The 19,115-nt window shown below is 41.1% G+C and overlaps 1 pseudogene; it reads right to left on the bottom strand.

Annotated features, from left to right (window-relative positions):
- Positions 1–9,387: 9,387 nt before the first annotated feature.
- LOC123327833 lies at positions 9,388–16,262 on the bottom strand (annotated as a pseudogene).
- Between the last annotated feature and the right edge of the window lie 2,853 nt (positions 16,263–19,115).

Raw genomic sequence — 19,115 nt, 5'->3', positions numbered from 1 at the left:
TTAGCCCCTTAGTTGTGTCCAACTCTTTGCAACCCCTGGACTATAGCCACCAGGGTCCTCTATCCATGGAATTCTTCAGACAGGAATACTGGCATGGGTTGCCATGTCCTTCTCCAGGGGATCTTTCCAACCCAGGGACTGAACCTGGATCTCGTGCATTGCAGGCAGATTCTTTACTGTCTGAGCCACCAGAGAAGCTCCCTAAAAGAACAAAGATTTATTTTTTTCCTAAGGAGGTGAGAATAAATCCCTGTTCATGAGTTTCCATAAGTGGAAACCAATTATAAAGTTTATTTCAAGTGTTCAAATCTATCTTAATATCTCAAGAATGTTCTGCTCAATGTAACTATCATAGGATCCTAGGGCTACAGGATGTCTGAACCCCTTTTTTTGATCTTGGGAGCAGTGGGCCTCAGCCGGGCTGAATCAGCTAACATCCTGCAGAGATGAAAGGGTAAGGCAAACAATTCTTTTGAACCACCAAAGTTAATAGGAGGCAATAGGGACTGGAGGAATAAGCCAGGATAGAGTGGTAAAGGAATATCCATATCAAAATATCAGAGAGCAAATATGAAGACTGGATCTGAAGGGAGAGTATGAAGTTGAATAAAAGGAGTCATGAGTTCAGTCATGTGTGGAGATTAAACGAAAGTGAAAACAAAGCAGAAACAATTTGGAGGAGGCTATTGAGGCAACAGGGGACAGTGATCTGGCATCAAGAGTTGGAGATCAGGTAGATGAGGAATTTCACAGAATACCTCAGAAGGCTGAAAACCTGTTCAGAATCCACAACCTAGTCATTAACAAATACTGGTGAAACAAATATTGAAATGCAATTAAAAATATATACCACTAAATACATTTATATTTAGGGAGAACTGATTAATAACAGAAGAAGAATGTGATCTGGGAAAAGTACTATTGTATCTTATGTTAATGTAAACATCTAAAATAGCCAGGTCCATTACAATGGGAAGTTTTGGGGACGTTGACAAATGAGACAGATCAAACCCTATTTGAGAGGTCAACCCTGGGAATTCCCTGGTGACCCAGTGGTTAGGACTCTGTACTCTTACTGCTGAGGGCCTGGATTCAATTCCTGATTGGGAAACTAAAATCCCAAAAGCTGTGTGGTGCAGTCAAAAATAAAATAAATTAAAAAAAAATAAAGAAGTCCACCCCATGAGTTCTACTTAATGTTGTCATGCAGGAAGGTGGCCCAATGTTGTAGCACTTCTGATTTTTCTGAAGTCAGAAATCAGAATGTGTGTGCGTGTGTGTGTGTGCATGCATTCAAGCTTATAAATGCTTGTATGTGTCAGAGAGAAAGAGAAGAAGAATCCTGCTTTTTAAATATTGACAAGATATTCTAATTTTTTTTAGGAGTCTGCACTACACTTCTGAAAGTTAAAGAGGATAAGTTATTACCCAATAGTTAAGCTGACAAGGAGGGCATGGCAACCCACTCCAGTATTCTTGCCTGGAGAAGCCCATGGACAGAGGAGCCTGGTTGGCTATGGTCCATAGGATCGTAAAGAGTCGGACATGACGGAAGTGACTTAGCACAGCACAGTTAAGCTGACAACTATGTGTTGTTCAGTCACTGTCATATCTGAGTCTTTGCTACCCCATGGACTGCAGCACAGCAGGCTTCCCTGTCCTTCATTCTCTCCAAGAGTTTGCTCAAACTCATGTCCTTTGAGTCGGTGATGACATCCAACAATAGGACTCCATTCTTAAACTGGCTCAGCACATTATAAACCCCAGTGACCAGTGGAGGTAACTGTTGGGTGAGCTCAGTATATTTACTAGGACAATGCAGAAAGAAGTGTTCAGGGAAGACAATTGGTAGATCTCTATGTTGTAGGTTCCCTAAGGACAGCAACCAAGTCTATTTTGTTCTTCACTGTTTCACCAGTGCTAGAACAATACTTGGTCCATAGTAGACCCTTGACAAGTAGTCATGGAATGAATTAACATATGAGATTCAGCACAACAAGTGAAAGCATTGGCAGAAGAGTCAATTATCATTATACTATTAAACTTTTCAGAGAGATGTTTATAATCGTATCATTTATCACCCTGAAGTAAATCACACTAGCAGATAGATGAACAATCACAAGAAAACAATAAACAAAAACAAGACTTAGAATTGGGGAGGAAAAAAAAATAACGAGATATTTCCAGCTAAATATGAAATATTGAAACACATATTTATCCCCATGTCCTCCTAAATCTTTCCATATGAGAGGAAAAGAATTAAAGAGGAAGGCAATGGCACCCCACTTCAGTACTCTTGCCTGAAAAATCCCATGGATGGAGGAGCCTAGTAGGCTGCAGTCCATGGGGTCGCTAAGAGTCGGACACGACCGAGCGACTTCACTTTCACTTTTTACTTTCATGCATTAGAGAAGGAAATGGCAACCCACTCCAGTGTTCTTGCCTAGAGAATCCCAGGGATGGGGGAGCCTGGTGGGCTGCCATCTCTGGGGTCGCACAGAGTTGGACACGACTGAAGCGACTTAGCAGTAGCAGTAGCAAACTTCATAGGACAAAATGAATCAAGGAGGAATAAATGTAGAGAAGAATGAGCAAAAAACCTCAGACACTAGAAAGTGGATGGGCAGGTGACTTAGCCAACAGGAAAAGACTAAATCCTGGTGCCTACAAAGAAACAACTCCAGTTATGACACGGAGCCCTGGAAAAGCTCAGGAATATGTCACATCAGAGACAGCTGAGAATGGGACCAGGGTGTGACTTAAAAGAGGATCTGTGGAAAATTAGTACAAATAAGGTGGAATTAATCATCCCAATGGGCTTACCCATGGCTTAGTGGTAAAGAATCCACCTGCAAATGCAGGGGCTACAGGAGACATGGGTTCAATCCCTGGGTCAGGAAGATGCCCTAGAGGAGGGCATGGCAACCCACTCTAATATTGCCTGGAGAATCCCATGGACAGAAGAGCCATAATATAGTCCATAGGGTCACAAAGAATGGGACATGACTGAAGCAACTTGGCACGCATGTGTGAATCAACCCAATTCCTCTCCTACTGTGTATAACATGGTCACTTACATGCAGTCTGGGCAGAAGGCAAGAGGTTAATTTCTGAAGAGGTTTGCAGCCCTGAGAAGGAGGGTAGAGCCTTGTAGTAGTATTGACAGTTATCTGCAATAATGCTTTGTAACAAACAACCCCCAAACCACAGTGGTATTCAACAACAACAATGCATTCCTTATGAGTATGGGGTTAGCCAGAGATGCAAACACGTTGGGAGATTGGTTGGCTGATCTAGGCTCACTTAGGCTAGGGTGACCAGAGTGACACTATGCTGATCCACAAACTTCTCATTTTCCAGCAGGAGAGCTCAACACGTCCTTGTGCTGATGACAGGTATGAGAGAACAGGCCAAAATTCATGAGGTTTTTGGAGTCCCAGGCTTGAAAGGGCCACACTTTCAATTCTGCCACAATCTATTCCCCAAAGTGAAGTAACAGGTAGCCCAGATTTAATTCATGGAGAAAGAGACACCTCTGAGGTGAGAGGACCTGCAGTCATACAGCAAAGGGCATGAATACAGGGAGGTGTGAAAACTGGCATTGCTCTTGCAATCCGTCACACCTGTATTAAAAAAGAGGGCAATGAAGCGAAAGTCTGCAGACTGAGGAGTGATACTCCCTTATTCCATGCCCACACTCAGTTCTGAGAATGTTAGCATTCAACTGTATACCTTCCAGTGTGAAATTCTTCTTCAGACACAGAAGAGAGAAGAATTAAGACTGGGACACTTTTGGGACCACTCCCGACAAGAAATTGGAATTACTCCCATGTTAATCTTCTGTGAAGCACAAAATCAATATACCTTTTTACTTACAATTATGAATGAACAACCTAGGCTCACCAGACATTCAAGGAAATCTCCTAATACAAAAGGCAGAAACAAACAACAACTCTTCCCCAAAAAAGCAGAAGAGACAGTGTCCAGGGAGCAGAAAAAAACTTTAAAATATGTTAAATCATCTGTCAAATGATAAATTAAAAACTATTACAGCCAAAATAGATATTCAATCAAAGGTTAGAAGATTAAGTTTTAAAAAGACTCAAGAGAAGGACAACAGACAAGAGGTAGACTAGCAGGAGAGAAAGAAGGAAAAGTCTGATAGATCTTTAGAGGAGATTCCGTATCCAAAAGTTAGAAGCTAGATACAAGAAGATAGTGCCTGAAACATCAAATGACTTAGCCATAGTACTTGTTGCTGTTTAGTTACTAAGTCATGTCCGACTCTTTGTGACCCCATGGATTGTAGCCCGCCAGGATCCTCTGTCCATGGGATTCCCCAGGCAAGAATACAGGAGGGGGTTGCCATTCCCTTGTTTAGGGCATCTTTCCAACCCAGGGATTGAATGTGGATCTCCTGCATTGCAGGCAGATTCTTTACCACTGAGCCACCAAGGAAGCCAATCTGGTAATCAGAGCAAATTGCACATTTTCTTTATTTATTAGGGTCATCAAGTTACTTGGTTATCCACCCAGGCATACCACTTTATTTCCAATATAATAAATGCCCATGTTGCAAGTAGAGCTCGAAATTACGTCAGAAAATAAAGATGTTCCATTATCAGGAAGTTCCTGTGTTTATTTTCTTCAGATGCCAGCAGCATCTGAAAAAAAAAAAAATCAGTGGCGTCAAGATTGAAGGAAAAGATTTCTTGGGCAGAGCCATCACTTTCCTTGTCTATTTGTCGGGAGTATTGAAGTCTGTCACTGCTCACAGGATGCTCCTTATCTCATGTGGGGTCTGGCAACCTTTTCAGCACACTGTCTTCCTTGACTAGTGCTGTTAACAAGTCCAAATCACTGTGAGGCACAAATCTCCAAGGTATATGCTCCCTTTCTTGTGCCACCAAATATGGCACCAGGGCTAAAACAGAAGCTTCATTTCATTACTGGAAGACTTGGCTCAACATAATCCTTCAAGAGCTCCATCTTTTGAATTATTTGATTAGGTGTTGCTAGCTTTGGTTGACTGCTTACTATGTGCTGGACACTGTTCTAAATGCTGGCAGACATGCATTCATTTTATCCTCAGAGAAGCTCTTTATAGCAGGTATTCTTATTACTACTATTATTGTTAGTCCTATTACAGACAGACAAAAACCTCTCAAACAGAAAGGTTCAATGCAGCAGCAGGAGTTTTTTTTAAGAGTTTATGTTTTTGATACATTTGGCTGCACCTGTTCTTAGCTGCAACATGCAAGATCTTTCATTGCTGCATGTCAACTCTTAGTTGCGGCATATGGGATCTAGCTCCCAGGTCCCCTGCAGTGGGAGGGTGGAGTCTTAGCCAGTGGACCACCAGGGAAGTCCCCACCACAGTAAGATTTTTAATTCAAGCAGTTCATCTCTGGAGTCCACTAAAATCTCCTGCTTTGAGTGTATAAAAAAATTCATAGATTATGTGTAGGGGGGAGCGGGTGTGTGGGTGTGTGCTTAGGCACTCAGCTGTGTCTGACTCTTGGCGACCCCATGAACTGTGGCCCACCAGGCTCCTCTGTCCATGGAATTTTCCAGGCAAGATTATTGGACTGCGTTGCCATTCCCTTCTCCAGGGGACCTTCCCAACCTAAGGACTGAATCTGCATCTCTTGAGTCTCCTGCATTGGCAGGCAGATTCTTTACTACTGAGTCATCTGGGAAGCCCGTATAATACATACTTATAGCCAAAGTCTTTTGACTGCAGAAATTTATTCAATATTTCATCTCGGTATTCCCTCACAATTTTCAAAAGGGGCCACTGTTTGGGGGCATGTGTTATAAGGATAGACTAGTGATTTCAGAGCAACATACCCCAAATATTAAGTAAATACTGCCCTACAAATTCTAAGAGGCTTAGCCCTGGCTTTCCAAGAGGACATAAATTGTTCAGGACATGGTGAATCCTCTGTCCTCATGAGTGCAGAGACTTAAATCTGCATGCCAGATACTATGTTAAGTGCTTTCATGCCTCATTTCACATAGTCCTCACAACAAGGCTGGGAGACAGCCATTAATTAACTTCACATGTTACCGATGAAGAAACTGAGGCTTGGAGAGGATAAATCATTTAACCCACTGCCAATAAGTGTCAAGGTTAGATTTAACCCAGTTCTTTCTAACACTAAAGCCCACATCATTCTTCTACATTATAAAGTTAAGTAAAACGTGGTGGAGGGCCCTGGAAACTTAGATCAAGTGTAGATTGTAGCTCTGCACTCCATATTTTTCATTAGTAAGCAGTACTCTAGAAAGATGCCTCTTTTTTTTAGTTTTTACAGTTTTTTAAAAATTTACTTGCAACAACTTTTTTGAGTTGATAGATGGGCATATCATATCTAACTTGCTTGAAGAGAGGAAGGGGGACTCTGAGCCAGCCAAATTACCATCTGATTCATTAAATAGGTAAGTTCAGTTCTGCCAACATGGGCAAGTGCTACTCAGTCATGTCCAACTCTTTGTGACCCCATGGACTCTATCGCATCAGGCTCCTCTGTCCATGGCAAGGCATGGGGAATAAAAGGCAGCAGTATTTGTGCTTAAAAAATTGACAATCTAATGGAAAGTCATAACACATTACATGTGTCATGGAGGTTCAAAGGAGAGGGTGATCACACTCGTAGGGGTGGCAATACAGGCTTCAAGGAAGTGCTTTCATGTAACATAGACCCAAAGAACATGAGAGGGGATAAGTCCAAGATGCATTCCAGGTGGAGAAAAGACCACCAAAATGGTAACAAGACAGTAAGTCCAGATCAGCTCTTCAGATATGGCAAATGTGTCCGAAACATGGAAAGCAAACCAAACTTAGGAAAATAGAGTTTGATGACCCAGGTCCATGTCCAGTGAATAAGTGAAACTATAACATATAAGTTTGGGATGAGAGAGATGTAACTCAAGGCTTCCTCTGCTTCTCACATATATCTGCCATTGTCCAGTTCTAATAAAATGGCTTAAAAAATTATACTCCATCGAATTTGTTTAATCTCAAATTTGGATGTCCCTTTCATCATAGGGAACTGGAATGCAAAAGTAGGAGGTCAAGAGACACCTGGAGTAACTGGCAAATTTGGCCTTGGAGTACAGAATGAAGCAGGGCAAAGGCTGGTAGAGTTTTGCCAAGAGATCTGGTCATAGCAAACACACTCTTCCAACAACACAAGAGAAGCCTCTACACATGGACATCACTAGATGGACAATAATGAAATAAGACTGATTATATTCTTTGCACCCAAAGATGGAGAAGCTCTATACAATCAGCAAAAACAAGATCGGGAGTTGACTGTGGCTCAGATCATGAACTCCTTATTGCCAAATTCGGACTTAAATTGAAGAAAGTAGGGACAACCACTAGACCATCAGGTATGACCTAAATCAAATCCCTCACGATTATACAGTGGAAGTGGCAAGTAGATTCAAGGGATTAGATCTGATAGACAGAGTGCCTGAAGAACTATGGATGGAGGTTTGTGACACTGTACAGGAGGCAGTGATCAAGACCATCACTTTTCAAGAAAAAGAAATGCAAGAAGGCAAAATGGCTGTCTGAGGAGGCCTTACAAATAGTTGAGAAAAGAAGAAAAGTGAAAGGCAAAGGAGAAAAGGAAAGATATACCCATTTGAATGCAGTGTTCCAAAGAATAGCAAGGAGAGATAAGAAAGCCTTCCTCAGCAATCAATGCAAAGAAATAGAGGAAAACAACAGAATGGGAAATACTAGAGATCTCTTCAAGAAACTTAGAGATACCAAGGGAACATTTCATGCCAAGATGGGCACAATAAAAGATAGAAATGGTATGGACCTAATAGAAGCAGAAAATATTAAGAAGAGGTGACAACAATACACAGAAGAACTATACAAAAAAGATCTTCACGACCCAGATAACCACAATGGTGTGATCACTCACCTAGAACGAGACATCCTAGAACGCAAAGCCAAGTTGGCCTTAGGAAGCATCACTACAAACAAAGCTAGTGGAGGTGATGGAATTCCACTTGAACTATTTCAAATCCTGAAAGATGATGTTGTGAAAGTGCTGCACTCAATATGCCAGGAAATCTGGAAAACTCGGCAGTGGCCACAGGACCGGAAAAGGTCAGTTTTCATTCCAAACCCAAAGAAAGGCAATGCCAAAGAATGCTCAAACTACCACACATTTGCAGTCACCTCACAGACTAGCAAAGTAATGCTCAAATTTCTCCAAGCCAGGCTTCAACAGTATGTGAACCGTGAACTTCCAGATGTTCAAGCTGAATTTAGAAAAGGCAAAGGAACCAGAGATCAAATTGCCAACATCCGTTGAATCTTCAAAAAAGCAAAAGAATACCAGAAAAACATCTATTTCTGCTTTATTGATTACACCAAAGCCTTTGACTGTGTAGACCACTACTAACTGTGGATAATTCTTAAAGAGATGGGAATACCAGACCACCTGACCTCCCTCCTAAGAAATCTGTATGCAGGTCAAGAAGCAAGAGTTAGAACTGGACATGGAACATCAGACTGGTTCCAAATTGGGAAAGAAGTACATCAAAGCTGTATACTGTCATCCTGCTTATTCAACTTGTATGCAGAGTACAACATGAGAAATGCCAGGCTGGATGAAGAACAGTCCATGAAGTCCATGGACTTCATCCAGTCCATGAAGCTAGACTCAAGATTGACAGGAGACATATCAGTAACCTCAGATATGCAGATGACACCACCCTTATGGCAGAAAGCAAAAAGAACTAAGGAGCCTCTTGATGAGGGTGAAAGAGGAGAGTGAAAAAGTTGGCTTAAAGCTCAACATTAAAAAAACAGAGATCATGGGATCCAGTCCCATCACTTCATGGCAAATAGATGGGGAAACAATTGAAACAGTGAAAATTTTATTTTTCTGGGCTCCAAAATCACTGCAGATGGTGACTGCAGTCATGAACTTAAAAAATACTTGTTCCTTGGAAGAAAAGCTATGACCAACCTAGACAGCATATTAAAAAGCAGAGACATTACTTTGCCAACAAAGGTCCATCTAGTCAAAGCTATGGGTTTTTCCAGTAGTCATGTATGAATGTGAGAATTGGACTCTAAAGAATGCTGAGGGCTGAAGAATTGATGCTTTTGAACTGTGGTGTTGGAGAAGACTCTTGAGAGTCCCTTGGACTGCAAGGAGATCCAACCAGTCAATCCTGAAGGAAATCAGTCCTGAATATTCATTGGAAGGACTGATGCTGAAACTGAAACTCCAATACTTCAGATACTTTTGTGTGTGTGTGTGTGTGTGTGTGTGTGTGTGTGTGTGTGTAAAAAACCTGCATCTTCTTTGATACTTTAATTTCAGAACAAAATAAACAAAAAAAACACAAACCCCATGTCAAACGTGGAAGGATAGGGCTTGAGGTCCATGTATCCTGCCTTAGAAGGACAGAAATAAAACCACTAGACATCAGCAGAGGGAACCACATGGGCCAGGGCCACCGGGCTGCTGCTGCTGCAGGAGCCATGGGGATGCTATACAGAGGGAGCAGTCTGCAGGTAGAAACTCCTAATCTACTTCTTCCATGCGAGAGGCATCCTCGTCACCCTCAAGGGGGGTAATCTCATCAGGAACAGCAGCACTGGGCTCCTCTGCCGTCACCTCATCTTCATCAATGCCCAGGCCGAGCTTTATCATGCGGTAGATGCGGTTGGAGTGGGTCTGGGGATCCTCAAGCGAGAAGCCAGAGGACAGCAGTGCAGTTTCGAACAGCAGCACCACCAGGTCCTTGACGGCCTTGTCGTTTTTGTCCGCCTCTGCCTTCTGCCGCAGGGTCTCCACGATGGGGTGGTCAGGGTTGATCTCCCGGTGCTTTTTGGCCATCATGTAGCCCATGGTCGAGTTGTCCCGAAGCGCCTGGGCTCTCATGATGCGCTCCATGTTGGCAGTCCAGCCATAGGTGCTGGTCACGATGCAGCAGGGTGACGATGCGATCCTGTTGGAGATTGTCACCTTCTCCACCTTCTTATCCAGGATCTCCTTCATGAGTTTGCAGAGGTTCTCAAACTTTGCCTTGCTCTCCTCCATCTTCTTCTTCTCCTCCTCATCCTCGGGCAGCTCCAGGCCCTCCTTGGTCACAGAGACCAGACTCTTCCCATCAAACTCCTTGAGCTGCTGTACACAGTACTCATCGATGGGCTCTGTCATGTACACCACCTCAAAGCCCCGCTTCCGCACCCGCTCCACAAATGCGGAGTTGGCAACCTGCTCTTTGCTCTCACCAGTGATGTAATAGATGGACTTCTGGGTCTCCTTCATGCGAGACACATATTCTGAGAGAGAAGTCATCTCGTCTCCAGACTGGGACGTGTGATAGCACCGCAGCTCAGAAAGGCATCACCGGTTAGTGGAGACCTCATGGATTCTAAGATGTGAAGAACTGACTCATTGGAAAAGACCCTGATGCTGGGAAAAAGTGATGGCAGGAGGAGAAAGGGACAGAGGATGAGATGATTGGATGGCATCACCAACTCAATGGACATGAGTTTGAGCAAGCTCCGTGTGTTGGTGATGGATGGGGAAGCCTGACGTGCTGCAGTCCTCCAGGGGGTAGCAAAGAGTTAGACACGACTGAGCGACTGAACTGAACTTGGCCACAGCAAGCTCTAATACTATCCGAAATCAAACATTAGATGCCAAATTTCATCCTATATAGATATCTTTATGTAGAATTATAACCCTTGAATATAAAGGACCCATACATAAGGGAAAGTCTAACAGATATTTAATTATCCACTGGGAAATTGCTATACAACAATAGACAACCTCCTCACAGGACACCCATATTTTAGGTTTATAACCTTGACACAAATATTTGCTCTTGAATCAATTTCTTAATAACATTTTTTTCCATCTGTATAGTAATAAATGACCATTGTGGAAAATTTGGAAAATACAAAAGGAATAAAGAAAAATGAAGCCATTTATGGACAGCCACTAATTAAAATTCTATTTTTATCATATGTATTTTATATGCTTGAGATCTTTTTATTAATATATTTTATATACTCTTTTAGTGTATATTTATGGCATAAATTCATTCTCATAGTATTCATTCTGCTATTAATAAACATTTAATTTGTTCCTTTATTTTTGCAATTACAAATAATGTCCCAGTGAATATCTTTTGGTCCAAATTTGCTCATTCTGATTCTTTTTTGAGGATAGAGTCCTGCAATTGAAATTATTGGTTCTACATATATGAATGTTCTTTATCCCTTTGATAAATATTTCCATCTTGTTTTTCCAGAAAGATATTTTCAATTTACAGTCAACCTGATGCTCCAACTAATGGGAGCATTCCAAAGCCTAACACAGTGCACAGGCATATTGAATCCTCATTCATAAATTTAGGACATTTAATAGAAGACCAGGCTGATTCTCATTGGCACACTGTTACTTCATTTTCCATTCTGGGCATTGTCTCTCTTCTTCCAACATATTTTCCTTGCCAGCCATCCAGTTTTCTCTTCCTGCCTTATCTCTGTTGTCAAAGGAGAAAGGATCTTAGAAGTCAAGCACACTAAGGTGTCAGGACCTTTCCAGAGCTATGGCCATATTTTCAAAAGGATGACCTGGAAAGACCAGATTTAAGCCACTTAGTGACACACTATTAGTGAAAATCTAGAGCTCAACAGGAAATATGTTTGGGTCAAAATGTTTAAGATTTCTCAAATCATACCACATAGGCAGTCACAAGCTTTTAAGGAAAACTGGACCTGTTCTTACTGTGAAGAACAAGGTCTTTGTTTTGGGAGCTTCTATTTTGCAAATGACCAACATTCCCATATTTATCTAGTGACTAATGGCTGTGCTGAAAGTCTCATCAGAAAGGACTCTCTTGGGTCAGTCTTCAGAGGGATCACACAACCAAATGTAGGAAGTGAATGGCATATAGTTTGGCCCCGAGGTTGGATTCAGAGTTCGTGGAAATAAAGCAAAAGTCTGTGTCTGTCAACTTGGTCCTTTGGGAAAGTGTATAAAATCCTACCTACCTACAGAAATATTTATAAAAGAGATTTGGCAGCCTAAATAATTGTCATTCTTCTATTAATGAATACATGCAATTTAGATTTTTAAAAAGGGAAAAGAAATGTTTCCACAGTGAAAACTGGCTGAAATACAATGGAGATCTTCCTCTGAGCTTTGCCTTACAAACACAGTACCTTCTCGAATGTTTCATTTGGTAATTTATTTTTTTATTTATTTTTTAATTGGAAGATAATTAGTTTACAACATTGTGTTTGTTTCTGCTTTACAATGCAAATCAGTCATAACTATATATGTATATTTATATACACATGTATATATACATATATATATACATCCCTTCCATCTTAAACTTCCCTCCACCCACCACCCATGGTAATTTCTTAATAGTCAAAATTTCTATTGTGGAAAAGATAGGGAAAGTTTATTTTCAAGCTCTTCTTAAAGAATCAAAAGAAAATGCATTAGAACTAAATTCAATTTTTGAATCATGCTTTTGAAAGTCAATTTCTTCAAGAAATAGGAAGAAGGAAATGAATTTATCCATCTCCCTAGAAATCAATGCTCATTGTTTTCTTTTGTCCTTTGTTCCCTTTCTTTTCTCTTTCTTTTTTTACTTGAGGAATTGTTGACACACCGTGTTGTGTTAGTTTCAGGTGTACAACATAATGATTCAACATTCACATACAAATGAGCACCATGATGAGCCTAGAATCTGTGAGTCCCCATCCAAAGTTATTGTAATATCATGAAACATACTTTTATATATGTATGGTTGATTCATCTTGCTGTACCATAGAAACTAACACAGCATTGTAAACCAACTAAATTACATTCCAATAAAAACTATTTTTTTTTATTATGCTTTTGTTCTGTGGTGTTGGAGAAGACTCTTGGGAGTCACTTGGACTGAAAGGAGATCCAACCAGTTCATCCTAAAGGAGATCAGTCCTGGTGTTCATTGGTAGGACTGATGCTAAAGTTGAAACTCCAGTACTTTGGCCACTTCATACGAAGAGTTGACTCATTGGAAAAGACCCTGATGCTGGTAGGGATTCGGGGCAGGAGGAGAAGGGGATGACAGAGGATGAGATGGTTGGATGGCATCACCGACTCAATGGACCTGGGTTTGGGTGGACTCTGGGAGTTGGTGATGGACAGCGAGGCCTGGCATGCTGCGGTTCATGGGGTCACAAAGAGTCGGACATGACTGAGCAACTGAACTGAACTGAATAACTAATTTTAAAAAAGAAGTACAAAATGCTCATTTTCTAAATGCTATCACTTCATCACTCCTATATCCAAAGCCAGATACCAACATTACTACAGTTACCTACTCCATTCAAATGATGGACCTTCATTATGGGTTGTATGCCTATTTGTTCAATATTGTTTTGAAAGATTTAGTTGTAGGAAGGAGTTTTAAAAAAAATAATAATGAACATGTGATTTTCCCCCAGGAACTTTTAGAACCCTTAGAAGATAAGGCAGCATCCTCAGCTACTAGAAATTACTGAGGACTGACGGCCACTTGAAGTGTAATCGTCTTCTGAGAGGGCCTGCTGCTGGTTTTCTGGGCACTATCTCCACAGTAGCAGGCACTTAGTCGTTCAATGTTGTCTGAAGAGGTTTAAGAGGTGCTACAGCTGCTGCTTCTCAGGGTTCTATTTTTAATTGGGATGAATTTAACTGGGGCCTGAATCTCTTCAAAGGAAAGACTCTCAGGAAGCATTTAAGGTACATCTACAGACAGCAGTGGAATATAAAGATAACTCAGTAATCAAATCCTCTGAAAATAAAGCCCTTTTCTAGAAAATCAACCTGCGTCAAAGGGTTGGGGGGATTTTCAGGCTTCTAAGAGTTCTAAGCCTGTGAGGTAGACAAAATTCATACTACAACTTATGTTTTGCCTTATAGACTAGGAAACTAAGATTCAGAGCATAGTTATTAAGTGGTAGTACTTTGACTAGAGACTCTCTTTCCTGACTCCATTTTCAGTGATCTTTCTCCTATTCACTGCTTTCTGGAGGCAAACATTTTGAAGAGTTTATTGTGATTATTATTTGTTTTCCCAGTCAAAGGGCAGGGTTACAGTTAGTTATTCATATTCCTTTTAAGCTAATGAATAGATTCTACAAATAATCACAAGTCAGAACAAAAGGTGCAATTGAAAGTCTTGAAGGTCTAGATTACACCGTGTGTGTGTGTGTGTGTGTGTGTGTGCACGTGTGTGCACATGTGCTCAGTCATGTCTGACTCTTTGTGACCCATGGACTGCAGCTCTCCAGGCTGCCCTGTCCACGGGATTTCCCAAGCAAGCATCCTGAAGTGGATTACCATTTCCTTCCTCAGGGGGCTTTCCCAGCCCAGGGATTGAACTCACATCTCCTGCATTGGCACATGGGTTCTTTACCACTACTCCACCTGGGAAGCCTCCTAGATTACACTATGCACTAAATAATATAAGCAACATAGGAATAAACTAGACATTAACAGTGTGACTTGACCTACCCATTCAAGGTGAGAGGAGAAGAATAACTGTTTCCTGCATGTTATCACACATCAGGGGAACCACTTTCAGATGACAAACAGGAATTGACTCTCCCTCTCAAAGAAGGTATAAACACCCCTTTCAACGCCATAGAAAGGAAGAATAGAAAAGAAAGAAAGAAGTGAAGTTGCTCAGTCATGCCCAACTCTTTGCAACCCCATGGACTGTAGCCTTCAGCTCCTCCGTCCATGGGATTTTCCAGGCAAGAATACTGGAGTGGGTTGCCATTTCCTTCTCCCGGGGATCCTCCCAACCCAGGGGTTGGACCTGGGTCTCCCGCATTGCAGGCAGACGCTTTACCTTCTAAGCCACCACACCATAGAAAATGCTAATCACACAGACAAACAGACTCATCAAGGAATGGGATTTGAGATTTGAGACTCTTCAAACTAGGAAAAGAAAGCTGCAGTATTGCTCAGCCAGTTCAACAGATATTAAAACTAAACATTTTTTGTAATTAATAATAAGCATCAGAAGCAAGAAATAAAGATCTCATTAGACGAGGAGTATAGAATTCATGATAGAGGATCTAAGCTGTATTAAACTTCCCCTAAATATATGGGGGAATAGTTACCCCTTTCTTTAGCAAGAATATAAAAAATTGAGTACATAATCTTGACAGTTGCTGCACTTATGGCAAAATAGCACCCAGACATAAAGAGTTAATATTTGTGGTTTCAGTAATTGATAAACAACACCCCAAAATTCACCTCTGCAATTTTTTGGTGTCATAATCTGAATCATGGGCTGGGGTTGAACCCCTTGACTAGGTGTTGATCCGAGGTTCTGCATCTTAGCAAGGCTTGGTTTTTCTTTACACTGTTGCACATGAAAAAATATTCTCAAGAGGGGATTAAAATGTGTTCATTTTTAGCACAAAATAACGCCAGAAAAGTTAATAATAGCAGACTCTCAAGACAATGAAACAATATAGGAAAGTGGTATGTGAATTTAACTCTCCCTTATGAATGCCTAAAGTTCTTTCATTAGAGTACGTGAGTCAACTCCCGGTTATATAACAATGGTTGTAAAGTTAATACACATTAAATGCAGTAGGGATAATTGGGCCAAATAGAATCCCCTTATTTTTAGAGTTAAGGTACTGCTGACCAAAATGAACAAATCTGAGAAAGAAGAATCTAAGTTTTGACTTAACGAAACATATCCACATGGATTTACTACATGTTGTGTAAGAACAGGCAGGATGATCTGAGGTGTGCTACTCCTAGTACTCCTAGTTGGAGTGAATCACACACGCAGAAGATTAGCCATTTGCACTGCCCTGTGATTAAGGATGAGACCACAAATACAGAAAAATTATAAACCGTGGGCCTCGAGGAAGGAAAGGGGATGCCGGCCAGAAGGACTGTATTCTTAACAAAGGTCACTGTGGATTACTATGGATTCTTCCTTGCTTACCCTTATCTCTGATTCATATTCCCAGAGTCTCTTAGCTAAGACAGATCAAGCAAAATTATGAAGGTTTGGACCCAGTGTACTTTCATCCCCCACGTCTGTCCACCTCTTGGTTCTTGCATCCTCTCCCCCAGTTCCAGCCCCTAGGAAGATTTCCAGCACACTGTCATTGTTGCCCCAGATGGAGATGAGCTACCAGAGCCTTCTTGGTTTTTTGCGTCCACTGAAAGCCGACCTCGTTGCAGAACCATACTCGTTAAACTGGATAATCTGGAGACTAATTTCATTTAGAGCATAGTAAGACTCAGATCCGGTTGGAGCAGAAAAGAACAGATATTTCTATAAAGTAATTTAATATAGGAAATCGGTTAAGCAAGTGTTGGAAGATTTTTGTTTGTTTGTTTTTTAAGATACTAAAGTAACACAAGTAATAACACCAGGAGATTATAGTAAGCTAGAATCTTGAGGGGCCCACAAGCTGGGATCCAAACCTAACTGCTGCCAGTTCCTCTCAGCAGGTGCATCGAGACTGATTCTGGGAGCACCCAAAGGAGCTGGAAACTAGTCCCTCCTGCCACTCCAGGGTGAAAGCTCCGTGCTGCGGTGACACCGATAGGAACAGAAAGGAGACAGGTAGAAGTGCATTCCTCTTCCCTCCCATAGGGTCTGCCACTGGGACCCCCAAGGAGCCAGATGGTTAAGAATTTGTCATTTGTAGATTTACAGCCCCAGCATCACAAAGTGGAATATAAAAAGGAATCTTGGAAGCTAAGGAAATAGATTAATAACCAGCACAGGTGAGAGGTTAAGTAATGATTTAATGCCTTTTCCCTTTTGGGTAACGTACATTCTAACTGCTTTACCTCAAACAGTAATGTAAATACTGTCAGATCTGGGCAGGACTAGAAGAGACACAAATACGTTTTGAGTGCTGAAGAAAGTTCCTGAACTTTTAAGTATGAAGCCGCTGCATTCTCCGCCTACGCATTTGTTCTTAATTTTTACTGCGCATTGAAATTGTGTGAGATTAGAAACACAGCAGCAATTCCTGAAGCTGGGCAGGTAGTTTTTGGTGGCTGGGGCTGGTAGGGAGAGGATGCTTTGTGCCATAAAGGCTCCCCAACTGCAGCACAGATAAAGCTGATGACCTCAGGAAGAGCAGTCAGAAGGCAGACATTTAGACCAGCTATCATTTATGATAGCTCCTTAGTAATTTAGGGCTTCCCTCATGGCTCAGTTGGTAAAGAATCTGCCTGTAATGCAGGAGATCCCGGTTCGATTCCTGGGTGAGGAAGATCCCCCAGAGAAGGGATAGGCTAACCACTCTACTATTCTTGGGCTTCCCTTGTGGCTCAGCTGGTAAAGAATCTGCCTGCAATGTGGGAGACCTGGGTTTGATCCCTGGGTTGGGAATATCTCTTAGAGAAGGGAAAGGCTACCTACTCCAGTATTCTGGCCTGGAGAATTCCATCCATGGAGTCACAAAGAGTCAGACACGACTGAATAACTTCTACTTTTCACTTTAGTGATTTAGGGAACAAAGTCTATGGGAAAACACACATGAAGTAATAAATGCTTGAAGGTAGGAGATAGGGGTTGACACACAAAACTTTAGGAGAAAAACCAGAACTTAAAGCAAGGGGAATGGAAAGTAAGATGATACAGAATAAAAATCAGTGCCAAGGGTGACTTGCTATGCTGTACGATTCTATTTAGGCCACAATAGAGTTTGTTCTTTACAGAGTTGCTATTAATCAAGCCTGTTCACCTGTATGTCTTCTAGAAGTATTGTAGCATGGCTGACAGAAAATAAACTCTCCAGAATAACAGAGAAAACAGTTATTGAATGAATGAATTTACTGAATACCTACTTTTAGGTGTTGAATTAGACATTAGAGAAAAAAAAAAGATGATCAGACACAGTTCCTACTGGTGGAGGCAGAAATGACTTTAATTGCAACATAAGGTGTGTTGCTTTGTATGAAAGAAATGAAAAGTCAGGGTACACAGGAAACTCCTGCTATGGCACAGCACTCTTATAACCTCTTGCAATAATGCACAGACCCTGTCCTCAAAGAGGTCACAGTCCAAAATATCAGCTCATGAAGAAATCCTAATGTCAACTGGCACATTCAGCTAAACATGGTATCTCCAGATCTAATCATCACCCACACTGGTACCCCAATAGAGGATGTCTCTAGCACCAATGTTCTACTTTTTTCTGGGAGTTTCCACTAGGATTCAAGATGTTAACCGAGTACTTTTGGGGTGATCTCTGCATTCTAGCCTTGAGTCAGCTCTGAGGACTTCATTCTGTGTCTACGTAAGCTTGTCTGGAGGAGTTAATTCAGACTTCTATTCAGTTAGACTCATATGAAGAAATACACCTTTATCAAGACTCAGTACATATACTTGTGTGTGTGTGTGTGTGTAAAAAAGCTGAGACAAGTTTCATAAAACAGCACACCATCAGGATATAAAATGCACTCTGATTTTTTTCTTTTTTCTTTTAAAAGTTTTCAGTGTACTAGTCATTTTTTTTAGCTATTTAGTCAACTCCTTAAGTAGTTAGTTATTTTAAAACTCAAATGGGTGAGGGGGAAATGCTTTTAAAACTCATACTATTGTTGAATCTATTTACTAAAAGAACAAAAGAGGGTGGGGCAAAGGACTGTCACCCTATGCTTGATGTAACTGAAAAACGTACAAGTATTTCTGCTGGTAAGAAAGATAATCCAGATCAGGAACCTACCCCACTGCCTCAACCACTTATGTAAACCCAGGCAAATCAAAAACCCTCAATAATTAGTAATGTAATTGTCCCCCAATTAAACTAGCTTCATATATTGGTCCTTGATTTATAAATAGGAAGACCACATAATTTATATTGAAATAAAGACACCAAAAGTGAAAGAGGGCCTTACTGATACATCAGAAATGCTGGACAAACAGAGATATACAGTACTGCAGAGGAAGTCAAAATACTATAGAGTGCTTCATGTTCATATGGAAGTAACATCACATCCCCAAAAGCCACTTTGTTTATACTTTAGTTATAGCACTTAGCGCATTGTATTATGTTTGTTTAAATGCCTAACTTTCCA

This window comes from Bubalus bubalis, chromosome 10 (assembly GCF_019923935.1).
Source record: "Bubalus bubalis isolate 160015118507 breed Murrah chromosome 10, NDDB_SH_1, whole genome shotgun sequence".
Lineage (NCBI taxonomy): Eukaryota > Metazoa > Chordata > Mammalia > Artiodactyla > Bovidae > Bubalus > Bubalus bubalis.
This window is presented reverse-complemented; position numbering and strand designations above follow the sequence as displayed.